Source organism: Gossypium hirsutum, chromosome A09 (assembly GCF_007990345.1).
Source record: "Gossypium hirsutum isolate 1008001.06 chromosome A09, Gossypium_hirsutum_v2.1, whole genome shotgun sequence".
Taxonomy (NCBI): Eukaryota; Viridiplantae; Streptophyta; class Magnoliopsida; order Malvales; family Malvaceae; genus Gossypium; species Gossypium hirsutum.
The window spans coordinates 71,987,189-71,994,247 of record NC_053432.1 but is presented as its reverse complement, the minus strand read 5'-3'; the positions used below and the strand labels follow the sequence as shown (position 1 = coordinate 71,994,247).

The following is a 7,059-nucleotide window of genomic DNA, read 5'->3' as shown; positions in this document are numbered from 1 at the left end:
TAAATTCGAACCTACAAGGGTTTTCACACGGCCTGACACACACCCGTGTCCATGGCCCGTGTGTAACACCCCAAACCCAGCCTGGAAGTTTGGCTCGAATCTAGCATGTCACATTGAAGTGTTTTTCGAAAACCATGTTTCCATTAAAAAACCCTTCTTAATAATTAAAAACTTATACCCTTTTTAAACCTTGTTAGAAACCTCAGCTGAATAACATTCTTAACAACTTTGTGAAAATCTTGGCAGTTGCGGAAGCTTGATTTAAAAACAATTGCGGATACGTGATGTTTTGAACAACAGTAGTTGCATTGGAAAACCGTGTTCTAATACTAGCAATTATAAGAACAATAAGTAAAATTCCAAATTTGAAATCCAAAAAATTACAACGGCTTTACTACAACCCACATAAAAACATTTAAAGGTAATACTCAAAACTGTAACATAAACAGTATGTGTGGCTTCCTCCGAGCCCCTCGCAGCTCCGATCCGTCTAAGGCTGGAAATTACCTGAAAGGTTAATAAACTGGGTGAGTTTACGAAAACTCAGTGTGAAATCCCCTGCTATATAAAAGGAACAGTCAGTCATATAAAAGAACTAAAAGTCTGGCCCCAGCCCTACTTACAGTTTCAGTATCAATTAGGCCTTAGCCCATTATAACAGATAGTACCAGATGGGCCTTAGCCCATTACAGAATAAGAAACATTATCAGAACTAGAATCAAAATGAGAATCAGAATCAGAATCAGGTGATAGAATCAAAATCAAAATCAGAATTAGAATTAGGTAACAGAATCAAAATCAGTATCAGGTAACAGAATCAGAACCAGAATCAGAATTAGGTAACAGAATCAGAATCAGTATCAGGTAACAGAATTAGAATCAGAATGTGAATGCAAACCCAACCCAATCCATCCGTATACACCTCCGTACCAACCTTACACCATGTGGGGAGACAACTCGACCCACTCATCCGCTACATACCATAGAATTTGCAACGAGGCTGCCAGATATTGTGACGAAGTCAACAGATACAGATATTGTGGCTAGGCCACCAGAACAGATATATATATGTGGCGAAGCCACCAGATTGCAGCGAGGCTGCTAGATATTGTGACGAAGTCACCAAAACAGATATATGTGGCGAGGCCACCAGATTGCAGCGAGGCTGCCAGAACGCTTCCTCCATCAATATAACTCATATCCCATGCAACAGATATACATGTCATTGCATACAACATACAGAATCAGAATATCATGTCCATATTTGAATCAAACAATCACAGTCAAGTCATTCATATCACCAACATATATTCACAATCAAATCGTCAACCACACAGTCCAAGTCAGTCACTTGCCCACAAAGGTAAAACAGTCATTTAACACCCTAGGGGTAAAATGGTAATTTTACCCCACAAGGGTATCTCGGTAATTTTACCCTACAAGGGTATTTCAATAATTCTACCCTACAGGGGTATTTCAGTAATTTCACAAATCAGGGGTATTTCAGTAATTTCACAAATCAGGGGTATTTTGGTAATTTTACAAACTAGGGGTATTTTGATAATTTTACAAACCATGGGTATTTTGGTAATTTTACAAACTAGGGGTATTTTGGTAATTTTATGAACAAAAGGTATTTTAGTAATTTTACAAACCAGGGATTTTTTGGTAATTTTGTAAACCAAGGGTATTTTGGTAATTTTACAAACTAGGGGTATTTTGGTGATTTTATAAACCAAGGGTATTTTAGTAATTTTACAAACCAGGGGTATTTTGGTAATTTGGTAAACTAAAGTATTCTAAATAGGGATAACAATACGAATAGGCCTAAAGCTCTTTCTCGGCCCAAATGGGCCCACACGCTCGTGTGGCCCTTTTAGCCCAAATCTAGCCACAGATATGAGATTCACCTAGCCTAGTCCAATATTTACTACACAATCAAACAACTTATCCAATTGGGCCCGTAGGCCCATTGGACCCAAATGGCCCCTTTCAGCCCGAAGTAGCCATCCTATAGCTAGAGTAGAGAGAAATATACACCTGATTGGAGACTGGAGTTAATCCACGCTCCGAGCACTCTTAGCGGGCGCCCAACCCAACCGAGCACGCCACAAAGCGAAAGGGATCAGCCAAGAAGGGTACATTTACTCTCCTCATGGTTCTCTTTATTTAAAGCCAGCTTCGCATCCACTCTTATGTTAGCTTCCCGATGTGGGATCCCTCCATCATCAAAGTTTAAATTCAACACAAACTTTTGCTGCCCCCTGTTAGCAAAATAAATGCTCTTTGCTTGCCATGGGATTCGAACCCATGCCTCCCCTTAAATACTCCATACGCTACTTGCCACTAAGCCACAAGGCTTTTTGTGTCACAATTTCTCCAATAATATTCTTAAGGCCCACCTACTACACCCAGGGTTTGATTCACCTTAAACCAAAATTTTTGCTAGAGTCCAGGTTTGAACCCAGGACTTCTCCAACACTTCTCAGCACACTTAACCACTAAAACAAGCCTTCAATTACGAAATTTTCACGCACAACAGAATATTATAAGCTGCCTTCAACCACTCACATGCTCAAGGCCCAAAACTTCTAGGCCCAAATTTAGGGTGTTACACCGTGTCTCTCACATGGCTATGACATTCTCGTGTCCTAACCCGTGTTTAAAAACCTTGACATTCTGTTTCTGACGTCAGCATCCAATTTAAGGTACACGACCAAGGCACACGCCCGTGGCTAGAGACCGTGTCCTCCATACGCTGAAACACACGGTCGTGTCTCTGTCCGTATGTTTACTACCATGTATACTGACTTGCAAATTGTAAGTGCAAGGGACACACGATCGAACAACACGCCCATGGGGCTAACTGTGTATCACACACTGCCTAGACACACGCTCGTATGTCTACCAATGTGGATTATATAAGGCTATCTACAAGCCCTTTGCCACCCTGAAACACAATCTAACACCAACCAACTTATCAAATGTCCAACTTATCATGATTTCTCAACCATCAAACATAGCTAAGGTCTATATATATATATCATATATTCAACTATGCCAACAATTTCACATTCATGAAAGACTATCTTGCATTCATATAATAACTTTCAATATTAGCCATTTACTATGGCCTTATACAAAATGAATCAAATGCTGAAGAGAGCTAATACATTTGGCCAATTGAAAATGACACAAAACTCAACATTTGGCCAATTGAAAATGACACAAAACTCAAAAGCAAGATCCTATACATGCTGTAATCAAAATAAAAGATCTAATTATACCAAGTGCTTCAGATGATAGTGTGACTGGCTTCTCCAACGTGAGCGATGATCCTCGAAATACTTTGGCGGCACTAAAAGAAAATGGAAAGGAAATAGGGTAAGCATAAAACTTAGTAAGTTTCATGAAAATAATCATCAACTAATCATTAGAAAACAATATGCTCATAACCTTTCATAACTTATTCATGAATACCATAAGTAGACGAAGGTACAACTTACTCATCGTCATCCATTACATTTCATATTTCATATATTGAGCCCACATCTCATACATTTCAAATAAGTACATGTACCACTCATCACATGATCATAACTTTCTCATCTCGATATAAATCATAAATCTTTTGTCGAATCATTTAGAATTCTACCGGATATTCAATAGCCCTAACATGGGTTAAGATGTTGACGCCATGTCCCAGACATTGTCTTACATTGGCTTTCATATAGCGAGGCCGATGCTATGTCCTAGACAGGTCTTACACTGGCTCTCATCTATTGGTGTTAATGTCATGTCTCAGACAGGTCTTACACTGACACACAATAAGCTGATGCCATGTCCCAGACAGGTCTTACACTAGCTTGTACATCGTGAGGCCAATGCATGTCCCAGACATGTCTTACACTAGCTCTCGTTTCAATGCTGATGCATGTCCCAGACATGTCTTACACTGGCTCTCATACTGTGACTGATGTATGTCCCAGACATGTCTTACACTAGCACACATATCACTCATTATCACGGTACAAATATCCAAGTCTATTCCAAATGTTCAACGAAAGTCTTTACTACGTAAATTTTCCGGCATGTATTTTTGATAAACCGTAATTTATACATATTTTTATCCCATGCTTAGCATAATTTTGGATGAATTATCATTAGAATTGGTGAATTCAATGCTCCTAATCCTTAATTTCATGTTTTATACTTAGGAGAGCATAGAAGAGTAAAAAGAGCGAAAAACGGGCCAAAAATGGAGAAAATGGGTCAACATGGGAAATCAACACGGCCTGGACTTCCTCACACGGGTAGTTCACACGCCCGTGTCCATTCAACAGACTCAAACATGGTTTGAAGCAATCGCACACGGGTATGTCCCTGTCGAGCCCAAGTCTAGCCCTATTTGGAAAAGGCCACTCTTTAGGGTTTAGAAGCATTCTAAAGCCTATATAAACAGCCCAGGAGGTACCAAAAAGACACACACAGGGTAGGAGGCAAGGAAATACTTGAAGAAAGCTGATTGATCTATCTCAAAAGCCAGATTCATCTTCAAGGCTGAAGATCTCCCTTCAATTTCTTTCAAGAGTTTTGGGTTTTCTTTATATTTTGTTATCTTTATTCTTTTGAGATGTTTTCTTTCATAAATATGAACTAAATCCCCTAAATACCTAAGGGGAATGAAACCTAAGACAGATCTTGTTATTATGTTCTAAATTGTATGATAAATATTTAACTTGTTCTTAATTATGTGTTCTTAATTCTTGCTTTAATATTCCAGGATATTGATTCAAGTATTGATGTGCTTATTTAGAGGAGCAAAAGTCCCTGTCTAAGAGTAGATCTGGCATAATTGAGCAGAGTTGATTGCACGCCTAGAGATAAGGTGACAAGATTTTGACGGATTAAGGTGAAACCTAATAAGGGAATCCATAGATCGAGTTAATGCAACAGTAGGGAGTTAATTAGAAAGAGATTTCAATTAATCAACCTAGGGTTAGACGTTGTTAGTCTCGAGAGAGATAATAATATAAATTAGGGATTTCTATGGATCAAGTCAAATGAATAAATCTTCTGATTCAAAGTCAAATAACAAGTGAAGTCTAGGTGGATTTTTCCTTAAGTATTGTCTTAATCAATCAGTTTTTTCAAAAGTTTTTTTCAAATTTCCTTTCTATGCGTTCTTTTTCAAATTTCCTTTCTATGCGTTCTTAGTTTAGTTAATTAGTTTAGATAAACAAAACCCTTAACTTTTAGGCTAGATAATAAAAGGAAAGTTAATAGTAGTACTTTTAGTTCCTTTGGGTTCGACAATCTGGGCTTGCTAAAGCTATATTACTGTTCGACACGTGTGCTTGCCTTCGCCGTGATAGTTAGTTGGTTTTCAAGGAGAGACCCATTATAAAAATTATAAAACTTGTTGCACGTATCATATCACACGATCAAGTTTTTGGCGTCGTTTCCGGGGAACTAAAGTATTAGGAACACTCGATTTTTATTACTTTAGCCATTTTACTTTTATTGAAATTTAAATTTTTATTTTCTTTTCTTAGTTTTCATTTATTCGCTTCTAGCAGGTTTTTATAGTGCATGACTAGAAGAAACCCGTCGGGACCATTACTTTTTTATAGTGAGATCGATCGCACAGCTCACAGAAACTGAAGAGAAATAAGGCGAATCCTAAGATACACAGAGGAAAGCAAGAGGATGACATTCACACCACAACCAAGGATATGGTTGAAAATCAGGAAAATCCGCTACCTCCTGCGATTGCTGCTGATCCAGTAAATCAGAATCCTACTTCACGCATTATTTATGATTATGTTAAACCTAATTTAATAGGAACTGAGTCAAGTATAGTTAGACCTACTATTGCTGCAAATAATTTTGAACTGAAACCTAACACAATTCAAACGATACAACAGTTTGTTCAGTTTGATGGTTTGCAGGATGAGGATCCAAACAATCACTTGGCGAATTTTTTAGAGTTTTGCGACAATTTTAAAATAAATGGCATTTCTGATGATGCCATTCGCCTTCGATTGTTTCCCTTTTCATTGAAAAACAAAGCTAAATAGTGGTTGAACTCGTTACCACGAGGGCCGATCACTACTTGGGAACAAATGACCGAAAAGTTTTTACTTAAATATTTTTCGCCGGCTAAAATAGCTAAGTTGAGGAATGACATCTCTTCTTTTGTTTAGATGGATCTAGAAACACTCTATGTTGCCTGGGAGAGATACAAGGATCTTTTGAGAAGGTGCCCTCACCATGGGTTACCACTTTGGCTACAGGTTTAGACGTTTTACAACGGTGTGAACCCTTCAACGAGACAACTCATCAACGCAGCCGCCGGTGGAACTTTAAATAACAAAACACCTGAAGCGGCTTACAAATTTATTGAGGAGATGTCACTGAATAACTATCAGTGGCAAGTTATAAGGACAAAGTCGATGAAAGCAGTCGGTGATTTCAACCTCGATGCGATTATTATGCTATCTAACCAAGTAGAACTCTTAAATAAAAAGATTGATGATTTGAGTGGTTCTAAGGACAAAGCCGACGAAAGCAGCTGGTGTTTTCAACCTCGCTGCGATTATTATGCTATCTAACCAGGTAGAACTCTTAAATAAAAAGATTGATGATTTGTGTGGTTCTACTCAGGCACATCCAGTGATGAGGTGCGATTCAAATGGAGGAGGAGCATACACAGAATATCAACCCTTTATCCCTAGCATCGAGGAGGAACAAGTCCAATATATGGGTAAAAATAACTCTAGACCTCAAAATAACCCATATAGTAATACTTATAATGCAGGTTGGAGGAACCATCCCAATTTCTCGTGGGGCGATCAAGGAAATCAAAGGCCACAACACCCTCCAGGTTCTCAATAACCACCTTACCAACAGGAAAAGAAGCTGAACCTTAAGGAGATACTAACAAAGTTTATCTTGGTGTCAGAAACGTGCTTTCAGAATACCAAAACAACACTTAAGAATCAACAAGCTTCGATCAAAGGGCTCGAAACTCAGATAGGCCAACTCACCAAATTGATT

The 7,059-nt window shown here is 38.4% G+C and overlaps 1 non-coding gene across 1 annotated transcript; it reads right to left on the bottom strand.

Annotated features, from left to right (window-relative positions):
• Positions 1-6,173: 6,173 nt before the first annotated feature.
• On the bottom strand, positions 6,174-6,280 carry LOC121207445 (small nucleolar RNA R71). The gene has a single exon (XR_005902535.1). It is a non-coding gene; the product is annotated as a small nucleolar RNA R71 (small nucleolar RNA).
• Between the last annotated feature and the right edge of the window lie 779 nt (positions 6,281-7,059).